Below are 21746 nucleotides of genomic sequence, written 5' to 3' on the forward strand. Positions count from 1 at the left end.
GAATATTTCATGGCTGGGCAATTTTTGGTCTGTCTTTTGTGATGAATCACTGACCATTCAACAATACAACAACTTCTGGCTATTTTATGTTCCCCAGCAGCAAGTTTGCCAAACAGCACTTTGCATGACAAACCACATTTTATCTATGTGCATCTGAGCTTTCTAAATAATCTTTGCAAAGCATCTATTTATACCGCAAAGTTTCCAAATGTTTGTTTCAATTGTTGAGGGGAAAAGTATTGGTTTGGAGGGCAGTAGAATTGGTCATTTTCGCTACCCATTTTGCATGTGTTTCACTCCATTAAGTCTAGGCTTGTGACATTTAGAAAAGGATTTATTTGTCACAATTCAACTGCAAATAGGACATTCCCTTGTGAGTGTTTTTGAAAATGTATGGCAACCCCTCCAGTGCTTCATTTGGCTGTGTAGAGATTGCCAAAACCCATTGCTTTCAGATTTTTGCTGAATGCATTCAGCAGGACACCTTCTCTTTATTACTGAGCATTTAAAACTCATGAGAAAAAATGGAAGGTCCTGGAGTGGAGGTTCTATGCAGGTGTGGGGAGGAGGCCCTAGATAGAAGCAAGATTCTTCTCCCAATTTGGGGTCAAAACAAGTGACAACTAATAAGACAGAAAACATATTTATGCCTGGTATCCTATGTTTGATCTATTTTATTAGATATATTGAGTCATGTTTGTAAGTAGGCAGAGAAAAATCAAGCTGTGTGTGTGTGTGTGTGTGTGTGTGTGTGTGTGTGTGTTTACTTAGAGATAGCTTTTGTAATGGGGGATTTTCCTCATTCTTCCCATTAGTAACTGGGAGAGGAGACTGCTTCTTCTCTGATTCTGAAGTTATTTTTTGTTTTGTTTGTTTTTCCTGTAGAGTTCAATTAGGTTAACTTTGCCCTTCCCTCATTCTATCCTGATGAGCAAATTAGATTAAGTGTAATTAGTAACTAGGTTAATTGTGTATGTTCTTTTCAACTCATCTTCTTGGGAGGGAGGAAGCCCTGATCTGGCAAATGTTCTCCTCTGCTCTCTCTTCCCACCAGACTATGCCTACCCTATATGGTAGGGCCCCATGTGTGTCTGATGATGGAATTCAGTGAATGTGTCTTCCAACCCTGCTGTTTCCCTATAAAGGTTGATATTTCATTTCCATCTACAGTCTCTTATATTTCAAATTGTTCAGAACCCTGTTTGGGAAGAAGGTTGATATTTATTGGTGCCACCTCAGAGACTTCAACTGCAACCCAAAGGGCCGTTCTGTGGAAGTAGAATGCAAAAATCCAGTTATCCACCATCACTACACGAGAGAGACTCAAGTTCAAGCCAATAAGCAAAAATGACAAATTGCAATAATGATTTATCACTGTAAACAATGTCTGCATAAAGAGTCTGGCAATATCAATGTAACTAACAGAAAGCTGGTCAGCATTAAACCTATAGAAATGTCTGACCAAAAGAAACCCATATGCCAGTGATAGGGACTCTGATCTCTTTCTGAGAAAAAAACAGACTAATGTGTCTCTTCCTTTTAAATGGTTTACTCTGATATTGCCTCAGCAATGAACAGTCCCACGTAACAATTGTTCTCTTAGCTTTCAACTTCCAGAACAGTAGTTGTAATCATTAAGCCTTACTTTGTGTGTGTGTGTGTGTGCGCACATGTGTATGTGTATGTTTTAATTTTAATTCCAGTATAATTAATGTACAATGTTATATTAGTGTCAGGTGTACAATATAGTGGTGATTCAGCAATTCTATATATTACTCAGTGCTCATCATGATAAGTGTACTCTTAATCTCCTTCATCTATTTCACCCAACTTCCTCACCACCTCTCCTCTGGTGACTATCAGCTTGTTCCTTATAGTTAATCATTGTAGTTTTGATTTGCATTTCCCTGATGATGAGTGATATTGAGCATCTTTTCATGTGTCTGTTGGCCATCTGGATGTCTTCTTTGGAGAAATGTCTGTTCATGTCTTTTGTTCATTTTAATCAGATGATTTGTGTTGTGGGGTTTTCTGTTGTGTAAGTTATTTATATATTTTGGACTAACACCTTATTGGATATATCATTTGTAAATATTTTCTCCCATTCAATAGGTTATTTTTTTTGTTGTTGAGATACCTACCTAGTAAAATGAAATAAACCAACAAGGCACTTTTTTACAGAATATATAGTTGTCAATTGAATGGCTGTCTGAATGAGGTTGAGTGGTAAAGACAGATGGAGACCATAGTGACCTGAGGCCGGCCGATGAAGACTTGGTTGTTGGTGGTTAAGGGATGTGACATGTGAGTGAACTGGATATGGGGTGAGTAACACAGTAAATATATGAGTTTTCTTATCTACATGCAAGAAATTGTGTGTTTGGTTTTCTCTTGTGCTCAAGACACCAGAAATTGGTCTGTTTTCCCAAATCCACTGAAGAATAATGTTTACATTTGCAGTATCTTTATTCTAGAGAGTTGTATTCCCCTGGTCAAGATACACATTGCTGATTTCTCCCTTGTTCAGCCTGTGAAATTATGGTCAGCCAGGTGGTCATCATGACTTATTTTACTCGTTATACAAGTAACATTAACAGAAACGAATGCCTAGCCTTTCAGTTTATGCAGTACAGATGTTGGCTAGTTAAGCTTGCCTATAAATCATATTTTTTCCACAAACTCCAGCATACTCTATTTAGAGTGAGAAACTAATAGAGTTAACCTCTTAACATGCATTAAATCCAGGGTGATTTCAATTTTTAGCCTGATCAGAGTTTTATCTTTATCTTAATGGCTTCATTGAAGCACAGACAGATATTGAAAAATTCTATGTGCCTTATAAAAATGAACATTCCAAAAGAGTTCTGATTTGCTGAATGCAAACAGCATAAAGACTTGGCTCATTAGATACCAGCCTTCTGTTTTGAACAATGCTTATAGTGAAGTGATACAAAATAAATGGATACATATCCAGACTGTGTGGTTTAATATTCTAATTCTTAACTCTTGGATTGGGGTCCTATTGAATTTTGAAGTGTTGATGGAGAAATGGTATTGATGCAGCTTGGAATGAATAGGTGCAGAAAAGTTTTAATAGGAAGGACTTCTATCTTTATTTCTACAAAAACATACCCCCAGGAAAAAGGATCAGGGTCTATTAACCTAATCACCATTTCCAGACTGTGAGAAGAAAATAGGGCATTATTTTTTAATTTTTTTTTTTTTGCCACAATGATTAGTTTAAGCTCTCACACTCTGGGTTTCTGAGATGTGGTGTCTGTTTCTATGGGAACAGCAGTGGCAGTCAGCCCCTGAGTTGTCAGTCGCTTCTAATAACCTGGGGGAACTCCTGTCTGAGTGCTGAGTACTGGCCAACTTCTTCCTCTAGAATCTTTGGTCATTTAGTTACAAGTGACCTCTGAGCCGATAGAAATAACTTGAGATATAGGTTGTTAAAATACTTAAGTTCTGTTGAAATGAGTTATTTTGAAATCATATAGCATATATAAAATATGAGTCATATTGAAATATATAGCATATATATAAATAGTACACATAGCATATATATAAATAGTATATATAAAATATAAATAGTATAAAATATAAAATATATGATATATGATCCATATGTTATATAAATATGTAATTTTTATGGAAAATTATTTGGAAAAAAATGATTTAAGGAAGGCCATATAGTGCAAACAGAGCTCCTGCCCTTGAGAAACTTAAAATTTATCGGATAGTCAAGTTTCCTATATTCCATGCTCAAAATGTAGGGTCTTAGAATATATAGGGAATGTTCTAACCACATGCACTTTCTTTATTCCTGATGTGAGCTTCTGCTCTGAACTCTCTTTATTCTACTGTGAACGGGGATATATAAGATAGAAACAAATGTAAATATCTCTGCTTTAAGTCCTTAAGCGTCTCAAGTTTGGGAAAATCCTTGAGTGGCTAGAACTTTGAGTTCTCTCCTCTAAGCCTTACCCGGGCACTCCTGTTGCTAAGAAGGAAAGCTGTCTCCCCCAGCATGCCCCTCAAACACATCTTGACCCTAAAGAGCCTCTCAGAACTCCTCACCAAAAGGCCTAATAACACTTTGCACTGCGAAGACTCTTTAGATTTTACAGTACTCTCATGTAGAACCCCCACACATCCATTTAGATATTAATAAATAGTGAGGACCTGCTATGTGCCAGGCTCTGTGCTAAGAGTGTGGTAGAGACGAAGTCTCCCTTCATGAAGTTTAGAATTTAGTGGGGGAAAAGCTATTACAGAAGCAGACAACACAACTCATTACACAATAGAGGGACCCAGTGTATTAGGAGATTCCAGGCGTGAGATCTGATTTATAATGGGCGTGAGTTTCATAGGAATTATTTCCTACAACCAAGATACAAATACTGAGTCTGAAATGTGTGGGTGGAACAGATTAGGGAGATGATGTATCCTGGTTTATGGCCTTTCCCCAATTTGTCTCACCTCTTTCTGCCTTTGCTGTCACCTCTGTTGGATATCTTTATGGTGGCCCTTTAGTGCTCTTTCACCACTTTTTGTCATTAATTGCTTAATATATTCCTCTTTGAGGAAGGTGAGGACAGTGGGGAGGGTCTGGCAGCAACATATAGGCATCCAGCAAGAAAATAACAATCCAAGGGCATCCGCACATTAAACGAACAGCACAGGTGGCAAGGATAGGTGAGGTCAGTGGGTTGAGGTGGCTAAGGAGGGCTTCATGAGAGAAGGACTTGGGCTGGGCCAAGAAATTTCTTCTGCACCCAGCTTCATGCTCTGAGCCAGCAGCTGCCAAGCCCACAGCCCTTCTACCTGAACTTTCTTCTAGAGAGTGGCAAGGCAAATGTGGTGTTGAGGGTAGCCTGGCTACTGGTCACTGACTGAGAAATCATCAGATGATCCCTGGCAGGTGCATGGCAAGTAACACACTTAATCACATTTTTCCGTGGTAAGTCATTGCATGTGCCACTGGAGAGGATTAGCTCAGCCTGGGAGCTAGCCAGTGTCCCTCCACTTGTCCACACTGATTAACAATTTATGCTGGGTGAGGAGAAATTAATTTTTACCTCATTCACTTTATTGCTTGTGAAATCATGGCAGTGACTGTGGACTTTTTGTTTAAACATTTATATTTGTAGGTATTTTTATGTTATCACAAACTCTATTAAATGAACAGGTATATTTTAAATGCTAACATACAGTTGTTAATGAATTAATAATCCTGTGTCTCCAGAAGCCAGATATCTGTTAGAATTAGCTATATAAGCACATGACTCATGAATCCAGGTATTCAGTATTAGAGCTTGGGAATCATCATTTCCATTGGGCTGAGGATTAGCACTGGGAACAAGTTTTCCTTTTTTCCTTCTTTCCTTCTTTTCCTTTATTTATTTAATAACATGTGCCCTGCTAAATGCCAAAGTACTTGAAGGATGTGAAGGATATATATATATATGTGTGTGTATATATATATATCTATATATCTATATATATATCTATATACACACACACATACATGTATCTCCTATATGTAATTTTATATACTTGATATCTCTCTATATAATGTATTTATAGCATAATATGTAAATATATGTAACATAAGTATGCATTATTAGTTGTAATAGATATCTATCATCTATTTATAGAAAGACCTCTATATTAACAAGTTAATAAGCAATAGTAATTTAGTGGTGAGTGTTATATTGGGGCACACACAGGTGTATAGGGGTATAGGAAGGAAGGTTCTCTGGGATCATGCCATTGAAGCGGAGTTCAGAGGGAGATGTAGGTATTAGCTGATGATCTCTGTGTATGACAAGGCTGGAGAAGACATGAAGTAGATGGTCTTTGGGCTAGGGGGAGAATTATATGCCAAGTGTCAAAGGCAAAGGAAAGTATATATTCTTTAACTGTTTATCAGTCAGGATTGAGTTAGGAAGCTGACTATAAATGAGTATTTTAAACAGAGGATACTTGGCATAGAGAATTGGTTTCACAGGTATTAGAGTTCTAAAAGAGCAAAAAATGTGACATTGAGGTGGTTCAGAATTAGAAATCACAACCTGTGAGGTTGGTACAAGAGAGTAAAGCAAGCCAGAGCCTAGAACATGCAGGGAGAGGGCTGCAGTTTGGAGGGACCCACTTGGTCCTGATGTAGTATCTGTTTTATATGTTGCTGGATTCACTTTGCTAATAATTTATAGAGGATATTTTATGGATTTTTCTGAGGGACATTAGCTTGTAATTTCCTTTGCTTGTCAGATTTTGAATGAGGTTAAGCTGGTTTCATAAAATGAGTTGGGAAGTTTTCCTCCTGTTTTTGGAAAGCGTTCAGAGGAATGGTATTATTTCTTCCTTAAATGTATTACGGAATTCATCAGTGAAGTCACATGGGCCTGGAATTTTCTTTGTGGGAATGCTTTTGATTAATAACTCAATTTTGCTAATAGATAACAAACTAATATATTTATTATTTATACGCGTTTTGGTAAATATTCCTGTTCAAAGAATTTACCCACTTTTTTAAACATTTTTTTTCATGTTTATTCCTGAGAGAGAGAGAGAGAGAGACAGAGCTTGAGCAGGGAAGGGGCAGAGAGAGACAGAGGGAGACACAGAATCTGAAGCAGACTCCAAGCTCTGAGCTATCAGCACAGAGCCCAATGCAGGGCTCAAACTCACGAACCACAAGATCATGACCTGAGCCGAAGTCAATGCTTAACCCACTGAGCCACCCAGGTGCCCAAGAATTTACCCATTTAATCTGTGTTGTCAAATTTATTAGCATGAGGTTGCTTCCAATATTTCCTTATTATAATTCTAATATCTAACATTTGTAATGAAGTCCCTTCTTTTATTACTAATGTTGGTTATTTGTATTCTTTTTCCTTAACTGATCTTACTATGGTTGTGTCACGTTTATTAATCTTTGCAAAGAAGCAACTTCTGGCTTTGTTGATTTTTCTCTATTGTATGTCTACGTTTTACTTACTGATTTTTGCTGTTATTTTTGCTACTTGCTTCCCTCTACTTCCTATAGGTTTAATACTGCTATCTTTAGCTACATTCTTGAGTTAGATGCTTAAATCATTCATTCTGTTTTTCCCCTCAAATGTCTGTTTAAAGATAAAAAGTTTCCCATAAGTACTTCTTTAGCTGCATGGCACATGCTATTATTGCCCCTACTTCATTTTAATTCAGTTTAATTCCAGTGTGCTCAGAGAATATATTTGGTATGATTACAGTTCTTTGAAATTTGTTGAGACTTACTTTAGGACCTAGTATCTATTTTGGTAAATGTTCATATGGATTTGAAAAGCATTCATTTCTTATCCAGATTTATTGAGATATAACTGACACATAACATTGTGTAAGTTAGGGTATAAAACTTGCTGATTTGATAAACTCATATACTGCAAAAATGATTACCACCATAGTGTTCACTAACACCTCTATCACTTCACATAATCACCACTTCTTTTTTTGTAATGAGAACATCTAAAATCTGGTCTCCTAGAAAATATAGTATTATTAGCTATCATCACCATGCTATACATTACATCCACAGAACTTATTCATCATGTAACTGGAAGTTTGTACTCTTTTACCAATCCTTTGACCTCCTCATTTCCAACATGACCCATCTCCTGGTAACCACCATTAATTACCTGTTTCTTTGAGTTTGGCTTTTTTAGATTCCACATTTTGTTTTCCTTTGTCTAATTTATTTCACTTGGCACAATGCCCTCAAGGTCCATCCTTGTTGTCACAAATAGCAGGATTTTCTTCTTTCTCATGGCTAATATTCCATTGTGAGTATACAACATCTTTTTTAGCCATTTATCTATTGACAGATACAGGTTATTTTCATATCCTTCTTGGCGATAGTGAAAAATGCTGCAGTGAACATGGGAATACTGATATCTTTTTGAGATTGTGTTTTCATTTTCTTTGGATATATGCCTAGCAGTGGAATTGCTGGGTATGGTAGTTCTATTTTTAAATTTTTGAGGAACCTCTATGCTGTTTTCCATAGTAGCTGTACCAATTTACATTCCCATCAACAGGTCACAGGGGTTTTCTTTTTCCACATCCTCTCAAGCACTTGTTATTTCTTGTCTTTCTTTTTTTTTTTTACTTAAAAAAATTTTTTTTAACGTTTATTTATTATTGAGAAACAGAGAGCATGAGCATGGGAGGGGCAGAGAGAAGGGGAGACACAGAATCCGAAGCAGGCTCCAGGCTCTGAGCTGTCAGCACAGAGCCCAATGCGGGGATCGAACTCACAAATCGCAAGATCATGACCTGAGCTGAAGTCGGATGCTTAACCCATTGAGCCACCCAGGTGCCCCTTCTTGTCTGGCCAGTCTAACAGGTGTGAGGTGATTTCTCACTGTGGTTTTGATTTACATTTTCCTAATGATTAGTGTAGTCAAGTGTCTTTTCCAGTTTGGGACAGTTCTCGGTCATATTTCTTTAAATATACTTTCTGCCCCCTTTTGCACTGTTCTCCTTCTGGGAGTGCAATAATTTGTACATGTTAGTTTTGATGGTATCCCATAGATCATGTAGACTTTCTTCACTCTTTGATTCTTTTTTGTTTTTGTTGCTCTGATATTTCCAATTGATCTTTCTTCCAGCTCACTTGTTTTTCCTCTGCTTGGTCAATATGCTGTTGAAACTCTCTGTTGTTTAGTCATTGTATTCTTAGTCATTCTTTTGTTTAGTCATTGTATTCTTCAGCTCCAAGATTTCTGTATTTTTTCCCCAGTGTTTTCTATATCTTTGTTGTTAAACTTCTCATTTTGTTTTTGTATTATTTTCCTCAAATCATTAAATTGTATCTATGTTTTCTTACAGTTCACTGAGCATCAGTAGAACAATTATTTTGAATTGTCAGGCAATTTCCTGCAGCTTCATTTCTTTGGGCTCAGCTACTGCAAGTTAACTCTATTCCTTTCATGGAGTCATGCTTCTCTGATTCTTAATAATCCATATAGCCTTTCTTAGGTGTTTTACACATTTGAAGAAGCAGTCACGTCTTCCAAACCTCAAGGACTCACTTAGGAAAGGGAAGATTTTTACTTGTGGGTGGAAGCATGTGGGATCATGCTAAGATATTGGGTCTAGTGGTACAGGGCACTCAGTGTGTGGTGGCACTGGATCTGAGAGGTGAGATGTCTCTCTTTTTAAAAATATTTATTTATTTTGAGGGAAAGAAAGAGAGTGCATGCATGAGTGAGTGAGCTGGGGAGGGGCAGAGAGAGAGGGAGAAAGAGAATCCCAAGCAGGCTCCATGCTCAGTGTGGAGTCCAACACGGGGGTCGATCTCATGACCGTGAGATCACAACTTGAGTTGATATCAAGAGTCAGATGCTCAATCAACTGAGCCACCCAATTGCCCTTGGTGTGACATCTCTTTGGGTCAGGCCACTGAGGTCTACGGCATCAACAACTCTGTAGTCCTTTGTGAGTACCTTGTGGTGTTTGCCATGGCTGTAAGTGCTGTGGTCTCCTCAGTGGGGCCTTCAGGTCCGGTAGGTAGGGACCAGAACAGGTAGTAATAGTGGCCAGATCCTGTGGTAAGCACATACTTTGCTGTGGACACCAGCAGGTACCTGTGTAGAGGCAGGGGCCAGTTATAGACACATGTTATGATGGGGGCCAGGGCAGGCAGCGAGAGCGGGGCCAACTATGGGCACTGAGAGCTGTTGAGGGCAGTCACCCCTGGGCATGAACATTGTGAAGAGCATCAGGCCAGTGATACGCAAACACACATCCCTCTATGCTGAGTGCTTGCACATTGATGGGGGTCTAGGATGATGTCAACTTGTACAGGTACAGGGGCTGGGACTGGCTGCTGGGCCATTTCTGCGGTTGCAGCAGGGACTAGAAGGAGGGAGTAGGGAGAGAATAAGGAAGGCTGGCATCAGAAAAAGAGAATACCTGTATGGCCAAGGCTGGTGAAATCTGCTGGGGTCCATGGCGTCAGTGCTGGCTCTTGTTCTCTTCAATGGCAAAAGTTGCTGTATGTGTTTATAGAGCAAGGTGATTGTTCCTGCTGCATGGCTGCTACTGGTAGTCCCTGCTTTTCTTCCTTATTCTTAGACATTTCTATACACCTCAGGTTTTCTGATCTGGGTGGTTGAAATTGAAGCATGGTGGGGCGCCTGGGTGGCTCAGTCAGTTAAGTGTCCGACTTCGGCTCAGGTCATGATCTCATGGTCCGTGAGTTCGAGCCCCGCATCGGGCTCTGTGCTGACAGCTCAGAGCCTGGAGCCTGTTTCAGATTCTGTGTCTCCCTCTCTCTCTGCTCCTCCCCTGTTCATGCTCTGTCTCTCTCTGTCTCAAAAATAAATAAACGTTAAAAAAAATTAAAAAAAAAAATGAAGCATGGTGCCCCACAAGCCTGGGGAAGCTGATTGCTCAGTCTGATCTTCCTCTCCCTGTTAGGGAATCTCTTTCTAGCTGGGGAGTTCCTTTTTGATGCTAAGCAGTGCTGGCTTGGGGGAGGGGATGATGCAGGCAAAGTGAAGCTGTCCTCCTCCTCTTTTTGTGTGACTATTCTCAGAGTTTTCATTCTATTGTGTGTCCTAAATTTCTTGAGTGGAGCCCAGAACTCTGGTTTTGCTCATGATTAGCTGTTTAATTGTTGTTCTTTGTGGGGTGTCAGGGGCTGGGGTCTCTACCACCTTGGTAATGTTACTTGAAAAGTATTCATTCTTTAATTGTTAGATTATCTATTATCTTAGGTCAAATTGGCTAATTATATTGAAATCTTTTATGTTCTTGCTGAATTTTTGTATTTATGTATTTTGGAGCTAAATTCATGTATATATTGTTTCTTTTTTTAATGTTTATTTATTTTTGAGAGAGAGGAAGAGAGAGACAGCATAAGCAGGGGAGGGGCAGAGAGAATTGGAAGCAGGCTCCAAGCTTTTCAGCTGTCAGCAGAGGCCATGTGGGGCTCAAACCACCCGACTGTGAGGCCATGACCTGAGTCAGCCACTTAACTAACTGAGCCAACCAGGCACCCCTAAATTCATGTATATTTAAACTGTGTTATTAACTGTGTACAAATTCAGATTGTGCTTTCCTTTGTAATTTCTGTTGTGTCACAAAAGTATTGCTTTTTCTCTAGCATTACTTCTTTCTTTCTATTTTGACTGAAAAATAGTATAACTTTAATGAACCAAAACTCAAAGATGTCTTACATACTGGGATTAACAAATGATATAGCCCATGGACTGGCCAAATCTAGCTAATTTTTGCCAATAAAGTTTTATTGGAACACAGTTACACCCATTGGTTTGTTTATGGTCTTTGTGGCTGGTTTATAGTACAGTTGAGTAGTTGGCAACTGAGTCCATACGGCTCACAAAGCCAAAATCATTTATCACCTGACCCCAATTCAAAAAGTCCATAGACCACTGCAATATACAAAGAACAAGCTTAGTAGAATTTTTTTTTAAATTTAAGCTTGCTTATTTACTTATTTACTTACTTATTTATTTATTTATTTATTTATTATTTATTTTGAGAGAGACACAGAATGCAAGAGAGAGAGGGAGAGAGAGAATCCCAAGCAGACTCTGCACTGTCAGCCCAGAGGCTGATGCAGAGCTCAAACTGATGAACTGTGAGACCATGACCTGAGTTGACGTTGGCTGCTTAACCAACTAAGCCACCCAGGTGCCCCACAGTTATGGATTTTTTAAAGCATTTACCTTGATTTGGATTTACTGTGTGTGTTTTTTTAAATCTGTTGTGATATTTTTCATCAGTTTTCAGTATTTACAGCTTTTTTTTTTTCTGCTTCATTCTTGTTCTCCTCTCTTTTTGGGGCTTTCTCTCTCTTTCTCTTATTTTACCTGATTCCCACACTTTATTCTTAAGTTTCCCCTCCCCACTTTTCTTTCTACTATTTTCTTTCTCTCTTTTTCAGTTTGGATTTTTTCTATTGATTTGTCTTGTAATTCGTTAGTATCTTTCTCATGTGCCATTTAGCACAAACAATGAAATTTAAATATCAGATATTGTATTTTTTAGTTCTAGAAAAATGTGTCTACTTGTTTCTTTTTTATAGATTCAAATTCTTCATACTTTTGTCATATTTTTACCTATCTCTTCTTTATATTCTTTCACATTTCCATAAAAGATTAAATATTTTTTTCCCAGCTTTATTGGGATGTAATTGACACATAACATTTTCTAAGTTTAAGATGTACAACATGGTGATTTGATACATTTATATGTTGCAAAATGATTAGCACTATAACATTAGCTATATACCTCTATCACATCATATAATTATCATTATTTTTTTGTGGTAAGAACGTTTAAGATTTATTCTCTTAACAACTTTAGAGTATGTAATACATTATTGTTAATTATAATCACAATGCTATGCATTAGATTCTCAGAACTCATTTATCTTCTAATCCGAAGTTTATACCCTTTGACAAACATCTCTGCATCCTTTCCTTTCCCCCCAGCTGCTGGTAACCACCATTCTATTATTTCTATAAGTTCATTATTTTTAGGTTCCACATATAAGTGAGATAACACAGTATTTGTCTTTCTTTGTATGACTTATTTCACTTATCATAATACCCTCACTGTTTATGCATATTGTCACAAATGGCAGGATATCTTTTTTCTCATTGCTGAATAATATTCCAGTATGTGTATGTGTGTGTGTGTGTGTGTGTGTCTGTCTTTTTGTCTCACATTTTCTTTATCCATTCATCCACTGATAGACACCTTGTTTCCATATCTTAACTACTGTGAATAATGCTGCAAAAACATGGAGTGCAAATACCTCTTTGAGGTTCCACTTTCATTTCCATTGGATATATACCCAAAGGTGGGCTTGCTGGATCATAAGGTAGTTCTATTTTAAAGTTTTTGAGGAGCTTCCAAACTGGTTTACATTCCCATCAATTTACATTTCCTTCAGCATTGCGCTAGGATCCTTTTTTCTCCTCATCCTCATCAATACTTGTTACCTCCTGTCTTCTTGATGACATCAATTTTAACAGCTGTGAGGTGACGTCTCATTGTGGTTTTGATTTTCATTTCTCTGATGATCGTTGATGATGAACATCTCATGTACCCGTTGGCCATTTATGTTTTCTTTGGGAAAAATACCTGTTTAGTCCTAAGCCCATTTTTTAATTGGATTGATTTTTTGTTACTAAGTTGTGTGAGTTCTTTAAGTGTTTTGCATATTAATCTCTTATCAGAAATGTGGCTTGCAAATATTTTCTCCCATTCTGTAGGTTGCCTTTACAGGTTGTCGATTGCCTCATAAAAGTATATTTTAAGTTTTTGTTTATTGTGATTAATATCTGAATTGTCTTCTTTTTTTTCTGTTTACTTGAAGTTACATTTCTCTAACTCTTCCCATACATAGCAAAGTTTTGTTGTATGACAATATGAGTTAAAGAACCATAGAGGCTGTAGATGATGCTATTTTCCATTAAAGAAAGTGCTCACTTTATTCTGTTAGGTAAATAGTTTGAAGGGCACATCACTTCAGTCTAGTCATGGATGATCTATGTTGGGATTGGGTTAGAGTTTTTCTAAGACCTAGTTTACCTGTGGTTTATCCCTGGGTTAAATCATTTGTGTGTCTCTGTCTCCTTGGTGTTAACATATTAGGAGGATTCAGTTCTGACCACTGGGTGTTTTGAGCATAGCTCTTTAAAAGGTTCTTGCCCTATACAGCTTCAAAATCTTGTAAATGTCTTAAGGGCAACAAGATAAGTCGTAGAATGTACTCTTACCATACTTTTAATCCAAAGAACCAAGAAATTGTGAAAGGTTTTCCTCTGCCTTTCCAGCTTAGCCCCTCCAGTCTTGCATGCTGCCTCAGAACTCCAGAACTGATGCTTCCTAAAAACCGATCTTCTATCTAGGGCTTCTCTAGTTTCTAATACAAGTGAAGCTTCAAAATTTACAACTTCTTTTTTTTTTTTTCCTTGATAGAATTCCTCTCCAGGAACCAGCCTTGATCCTCATGCCTGTTTTGGGACTATTAAGTACCTCAGGAAAGAAAATGGCTGGTGGTTGCCATCTCTCTGAGGAAAGGCTCTTTGGATTCTGAAATTTTAGTTCCAGTCCTTACTGACTCCACACTTGTTACAGTATTCTTATTTTAAAAAAATTTAGTTTATTTATTTATTTTGAGAGAGAGAGAGAGAGAGAGAGAGAGAGAGAGAATGAATATGCACAAGTGGGGGAGGGGCAGAGAAAAGGAGAGACAGAATCCTAAGCAGGCTCCACACTGTCAGTGCAGAGCCCGATACGGGGCTCAAACTCAGGAACTGCGAGACCATTACCCAGGCTGAGATCAAGAGTGGGACACTTAAACACTTGTACCACCCAGGCATCCCTATGATGTTTTAAACATATAATTTTTTGTAATTTATTTGTTTTTTTTTTCCCTAGTTGCAAAGAGGAACACTGACCTGCCATAATCTACTGGATCTTTCCTGGAGGTGAAGTTCATTTTCTGTCAAAGAGAAAAAGACAAGTAAATTCCACAATCTATAAATCCAGTAAGTTTAATTTGGATACCAAGCAAAATCTAGATCATAGTATTTATAAGGCAGATGGAGAAGTTATTATAAAGGGGGCACCATAAAATATATCTAATACAGGGTCATTGATAATATATTATCACTAAGTAGTTCCATTTCTTTTTTTTTTTGTCAAGGTTATAGGAAAAATAGTTATAGGCTATCTGAAATTTAGGAAGACATTTGACAGAGTTTTTTTTATGATATCCTTGTTGTCAAGATGAAGAAATACATTTAGATGGATTTGCACAGTTAAAGGATCATACCCTGTGACTCTGGATGACTTTCTTTTTTTTTTTTTTTAATTTTTTTTTATTTTGCATCTGGATGACTTTCTGAAGAGATCGGTGTGAGTTTGAAGAAATGTTTCTGTGAATACAGCACAAAGCTTGTTATCAAAAGCACTCAGTGGCTTTAAAAAAATCCTTTTTTTTTCAATGTTTACTTTTGAGAGACAGAAAGACCAAGTGTGAGCAGGAGAGGGGCAGAAAGAGAGGGAGACACAGAATCTGAAGCAGGCTCTAGGCTCTTAGCTGTCAGCACAGAGCCTGAGGTAGGGCTTGAACCCATGAACCATGAGCCAAAGTTCAACACAACTAACTGAGCCATTCAGGCGCCCCTCTATAGATTTAACAAAAAAAAATTTTTAATGTTTATTTATTTTTGAGAGAGCGTGAGTGGGGGAGGGTCAGAGAGATGGGGGAGACACAGAATCTGAAGCTGGCTCCAGGCTCTTAGCTGTCAGCACAGAGCCTGATGTAGGGCTCAAACCCATGAACCATGAGATCACAACCTGAGCCAAAGTTCAACACTTAACCAACTGAGCCATTCAGGTGCCCCTCTATAGATTTAACAAAAAAATTTTTTTTAATGTTTATTTATTTTTGAGAGAGAGAGCGTGAGTGGGGGAAGGTCAGAGAGATGGGGGAGACACAGAATCTGAAGCTGGCTCCAGGCTCTGAGCTGTCAGCACAGAGTTTGATATGGGGCTCAAACTCACAAATGGCAAGATCATGACCTGAGGCAAAGTCAGATGCTTAACTGACTGAGCCACCCAGGCTCCCCCAAGATCACCTGGTAGATTTTAATCAATGAATTTGATGAAGACAAATACAGCACACAGATTCTGTAAAATCAGAGTGAATTCCAGTAAACTGGAAGAACCAAAATAATTCCAGCAGGCTTCAACAAATAAAGCCTAATGGGTACAAATGTAATATCCTACATTTGAATAAAATAAAAACTGTTAAAATTCAGGCTAAGAGAGGCATGGTTTAACAGAAATACATGTTTAAAAATCACTTGGCGGGGGGGGGGGGGGGCGCCTGGGTGGCTTAGTCGGTTAAGCGTCCGACTTCGGCTCATGTCATGATCTCACGGTCCGTGAGTTCGAGCCCCATGTCGGGCTCTGTGCTGACAGCTCAGAGCCTGGAGCCTGCTTCGGATTCTGTGTCTCCCTCTCTCTGACCCTCCCGCATTTATGCTCTGTCTCTCTCTGTCTCAAAAATAAATAAACATTAAAAAAAAAATCACTTGGGAATTATCGTTGGCATGAACTCAGAATGAGTCAATGGTGTGATATGCTGCCAAAAAGGCCAGTATGATTTAGGGCAGCATTTAGTAGAATATAAGGTACAGAGTGAGGCAGCTGATGAATCCGTTGTACTGACTATTCCTTGGACATATGCTGTTGTAATATGTTCTGAGCATCATAGTTTCAGAGGGGAGCATATCTGAAACTCACCCAGAGGAGAGTAGTCAGAATGTAAAGTTGGGGAACATAAAGACAAAAACAGTTGAAAGATACAAGAGTGTCTTACTTGGGGAAGAGAAGGTTTGGGGAGATATGAGAGTTGTCTTCAAATGCATTTGATTGTTTTGTCTTTGAGGTTAGAAGTAGAACAGAAATAGAGAAAAAGCTTGTATTTCTAACATGAAGCACTTTTTCAAAACAGTTTTACAGGTGTCTGAATTTTGGATCAGGCTGCTTAGTGTAGCCGTGAATATCGAAGACTTCTGAATCAGGAAAAATCAGACACTTGGTCCTTTAAAAGCTCTGTGATTTTTTTTTTTTAATAAGCTCTGTGATTTTACCTCATCTTTCAGGCTCTCAGTTTCTTTGATTCTAGTCTGGGGACAATAATAATAATAGTACCATGTTTATAGCTATTAGAAGATTACAGGAAATAACTCAGATGAAGTGCTTGCCATGGTGTATGGCACATTTTACATGCCCAATATATGTGAACCGTACTAAGGTACTGAGATGTGGTAAGAAAAAGAAGAAAACAAACACCCACCTCTTATATTGGCCATGGTTTTACTTCAGGAAGTAGGAAACCAAGTTCTAACTCAGAAATTAGACTTACTGCCTGAAATGTAGGTACCAGGGAAACAGACTTTATCTGATGTTACCTGTAAGTCTACAGACCATGAAAGCTAATTCTAGAAAACTTTCCAGGTGTTATTTTTACAGGTCTTGTGCTTGGATAAACTCATACAGTGAGTACATGAAACATTCCTTCTTGTGGCCAGTGTTTACAGAACGGCACACATGTATGCAAATTTGCATCCTGCATTTTAGTATACACCCCATTTAAAATAACTTACCACTTTTTTTCCTCAAAGTATATCATGACACACACACATATAATATATAAGATGTGGTTGGAAACTACAAGCAGAATTTATCTATGTTGCAAGGTCTTGCTTAGACAGTCACAATCACTTTCTGTAAGAAGCATGGCTCAAAAGTACTGTGAGGTACCATTTTACACTTGTCAGCAAAGATTAATATGATCTTATATCCTCTGAAAAGGATACAGAGCAGTGGTAAGTTGAAATTCTGGTGGGAGTGTCAACTGATATTGATATAACCACTGTGGACATTCATTTTGTAATATCTGTTAAAATTGAAGAGGAACACACTCTCTGACTCAGCAAAGTGTGTATGCAGAAAAAGAAACTGATAGAATGTCCCTTGTAACATTTGATCTAAATGTTCACCAAGTGGAGATAGAATAAATAAGTTATGATTTAGTCATCTGAATGAAGACTATACCACAATAAGATGAGTAAACTAGAAATACATTTGTAAACATGGATAAATAAAAAAAAAAAAACATTGAGTGAAAATGCCCTTTGTGGAATGATGTGTACAATATGATTCCACTTATACAGAGATTTAACCATAAAGCATTATTAAATAATGTGTATCGTTATAAATATGGAACCAATATATACAGCCATTCATGATGAGGTTTGTTTTGGAGGAAAGTAGAAGAAGGGGGAGGGATAAAAGGGGGGGCTTAATTCTTTCTGTAATATTTTCTAAAAGAGGTAATTCTAAAGCAAATGTGGAATAAAGTTAATATTTCATAAAGCAGGGTTTTAAGTACATAGGAGTTCATTATATTCTTTTCTTATCTGTATGTTTAATATATGTCACAAAACTTTTTTTTTTTTTTAAGAGAAAAAAAAGCTCTCTTTTCCATGCCCTTGCTCATTTTTTCTTAAAATAGGTATGAGAAGTCCTAGGGGCCCATTGGGTGGGCCAAGAAAAAGAAAGAAAGGAAAATCGAGGTCAGAGTGCTATCTAGCAGTTATAAGTACTCAAAGGTCACTTATATATCTAGTGTGGTTTTAAGTAATACAATCGCATCATGTGTTAAGATTCAGAAAGCCTGGGGTGTCTGGGTGGCTCAGCCAGTTGAGTGTCCTACTTCAGCTCAGATCATGATCTCAATATTCAAAGAGTTTGAGCCCTGCTTGGGGGCTCTGTGCTGATAGCTCAGAGCCTGGAGCCTGCTTCCGATTCTATGTCTCCCTCTCTCTGCCCCTCTCCCTCTCACACTCTGTCTCTGTCTCTGTCTCTGTCTCTCTCTTTCAAAAATAAGTAAACATTTTTTAAAAATTTTTAAAAGATTCAGACAGCCTGATGCTGTTCACAGGGAGAGGTTTAATTAAGAATAAGTTTCTGTTGGGGAGGGGCATGAATGATACCTACAGACAAAGGCACAAGGAATGTCTCAGTGCGGGGAGCTTCTGAGGAGGGCCGTGGCAAGCTGGGGTCAGTGTACAAACACTGTGCACTTGGGGAGGTGAATAAAGGTGGTATTAAAGAAGGAATTGCAGATAAGAAAGGCAGGAAGGCCCAATTTGGCAACTTCACACTTTTCCTTGGAGTAATGTGATAAAAACTACTCTAGAAAATCCAACTATCCAAACAAAAACACTTCGAAGTGTGGCTTAATGATTAACAAAGCCCATACTACTTTGATCAGTAGAATTGGGCTTGCCCAAATGTCCAGATAGCAACTTGGTCTTTTCTCCCCAGGGTCCTACTGAGCAGAGAGGGGATCCTATTCTGTGCTCTCAGGCAGCTAGTGGAGTGAATGCATTCCCAAAGTCAGGGGCTGCAGTTTAATTAGAATCCTCCTTCTGGCTTTTAGTGAGTGACCTTCATTCACTGTCTAGTGCCCTGGGGGAATAATGTTCCGTATTGAGGAAGAAATTGCCCTCTTTTACATGTGTGAAGGGTTTTTGTATTTGAAACAATCGGTCTTGTATGTTTGTGTATGTGAAGCAGAGTGATCTTGAGGGCTCACGGTCAGTAGATCTTGTCATATAAAAGCATCATGAGGGGCGCCTGGGTGGCTCAGTCGGTTAAGCGTCCGACTTCGGCTCAGGTCACGATCTCGCGGTCCGTGAGTTCGAGCCCCGCATCAGGCTCAGGGCTGATGTCTCAGAGCCTGGAGCCTGCTTCCGATTCTGTGTCTTCCTCTCTCTCTGCCCCTCCCCCGTTCGTGCTCTGTCTCCCTCTGTCCCAAAAATAAATAAACGTTAAAAAAAAAAAAATTAAAAAAAAAAAAGCATCATGAGCTCTTAAAAAATGCTATCTAAAAATTAAACTTTTCCTTGGAGTGCCTGGGTGGCTTAGTTGGTTAAGCATCTGACTCTTGGTTTTAGCTCAGGTCATGATCCTACAACTTTCGAGTTTGAGCCCCACGTTGGTGCGGAGCCTGCTTGGGGTTCTCTGTCTCACTCTCTGTCTCTGTCTCTCAAAAATAAATAAACGTTAAAAAAAATAAAAAAATTAGACTTAAACTTCACCTTAAGTGGTAATGCTAGAGAAAGAAGCTTGGGAATTTAAAGCAGGATTGGGAAGCTTTAGAGTTTAGATGTTTTTCCAGTTTGTATATTGTATGTATGTTAATGTTTAAGGAGGAATGGAAGAATTAGGAGAACATGAAGAGAGCTACAGAGTTGAGGGGGAGTGAAGCTGTGCAAACAATGATAGTGTTGGAAAAGGCTCCTTCGTTCCCTGACATGGGTAGAGGTTTATGCTGTAAAGAATCCCCATGCCATTATTTCTTTTTCTGCTTTAAAGAAAATTTATAGCTTCTTTTGTTTAGCCTGTACTGCCTTCTCCTGGTTGGTCTTGGATTAGCAGCAAGATATAACCAAAATAAAGCTTGTGTGAATGAATCCAGGTGGAACACAGATGCTGTGTGCCAGATTACACTGTCTGTCCCTCGCTATTTGCTACAATGCTGGTAATATATCCAGGCACCAAGGTGCTTCCTTAGAACATGGTGGTCTTGTTTCATGACTCTTGTCTTTGTGATCCCATGTGTATATTAATAAAATGTCTACTCCAAAATTGAAGAGGGCACATGTATGCAAACTGAGGTGTCTATGAGTTGCTTACTTCTAAAGCAGAGAGTTATACAGAATGTTAGGCTCTATTAATATATTTAAGCTTGTGAAGGGACATTTCTTGTGTGCCCTCAGAGTGGATTCTAATTTTTTATCTATGACTTGGCAAGAGTGAAGTGAAGAGGCTTAAACTGTAGTCTCCAAAATCACAAAGAAAAGAAACCAAAAAAAGGTAATTAGTCCTTTCTCAGTGAGAATTATCCTGCTTAATTGTCAGACAGATTTTGATATTCTGAGAATTACACCTATAAAGTGAAAGAAAAGGGAGACTGAGAAAAAAAGAAGCAGAAAGAAAAAACTATTGACCAAAGCTTTATACATGCATGTGAACACACACATATTTATAACTATTTGTGTCTATATAAAAATGTAAATGTAAATTTACATGTAATGTAAATGTAAAAATGTAAAATGTAAATGTAAACTTATATAAATATAAATAAATAAATAAATAAATAAATAAATAAATAAATAAATTGTACCATGTAGGCAATCTACCTGTGAGGAACTTAAAAGATGGAAAGAATTAGGAAATGCTGACACAAAGAAAAATATTGGGGATGAGGAGTGGGGTTGAGGTTGTCTCTAGCCTTCTGTTAGAGCATCCATGCAGTCAGTTACAAGTGCATTAGAGCTAGTGCATGGATGTGGCTGGCCATGAATGAAAGTCTGTGTCCAAATAGTGGAAGCTTGAAAGCTTGAGCCAAGCCAAGAATAAAAAGCAGGTTGTGGCCAACTACACAAACTGAGGTAGAGTAGGAGCTAAGTAAACACTAGGAAAAACCGAAGTGGAAGTCAGAAAGCCAATGTACTTGTCATATGGGGAAGAAGCCAGTGGAACAGCAGAGAAATCAATCTGGTTCAAATCCCAGAGAAGACATGAAGTCACAGTGGGAGGAAAAAGTGCACACACTGGGTGAGGCAGAATTTAACTTCATAGTTTCTTGTATTTCCAAGTGACCCAAGTGACTTTTAATTCCTAGCCCCTTCATGCACAAAGGTTCCACTCCTGGAGAGCCTAAGGCAACCAATGTCTCCAAAGGAATGCATTATATTGTAGGAGTGTGTATGTGTGTGTGTATAAAATCATTATGTCCAAGTAAAAGGTTGGATCACTTTGGTTTGTTTTCGTTTCTTTTAAGTAGTTATTTTGTATTTAAAGTCTCAGAAAAGAACTCCACTCATGTACTTTTAAACCAGAAATAAAGGTTGACTTAGGTAAACTAGGAATAAACAATAGAGGCATAATAAGATAAGGTCCCCAGGATCAAACCTCAAACCTGGTGGCTCAACAATCTGATATCTTTGCTAAGAATTGGTTTATGATCAGAGACTATTTCCACCAAATAAATGATAAGGACAAAAAGGTCACCAAAGACACTCTACAGCAATGTGATTACCTATTATTCCTTAAAATACAAAGATATAGGG

The 21746-nt window shown here is 38.2% G+C and overlaps 1 long non-coding RNA gene across 1 annotated transcript; it reads left to right on the plus strand.

The window, feature by feature from the left end:
* The first annotated feature begins 2185 nt into the window (after positions 1–2185).
* On the plus strand, positions 2186–21362 carry LOC131506539 (uncharacterized). Its single transcript, XR_009259007.1, has 3 exons — positions 2186–2324; positions 14467–14576; positions 21299–21362. It is a non-coding gene; the product is annotated as an uncharacterized LOC131506539 (long non-coding RNA).
* The last annotated feature ends 384 nt before the right edge of the window (positions 21363–21746 follow it).

The sequence above is a fragment of the Neofelis nebulosa genome, chromosome 3 (genome assembly GCF_028018385.1).
Source record: "Neofelis nebulosa isolate mNeoNeb1 chromosome 3, mNeoNeb1.pri, whole genome shotgun sequence".
NCBI lineage: Eukaryota > Metazoa > Chordata > Mammalia > Carnivora > Felidae > Neofelis > Neofelis nebulosa.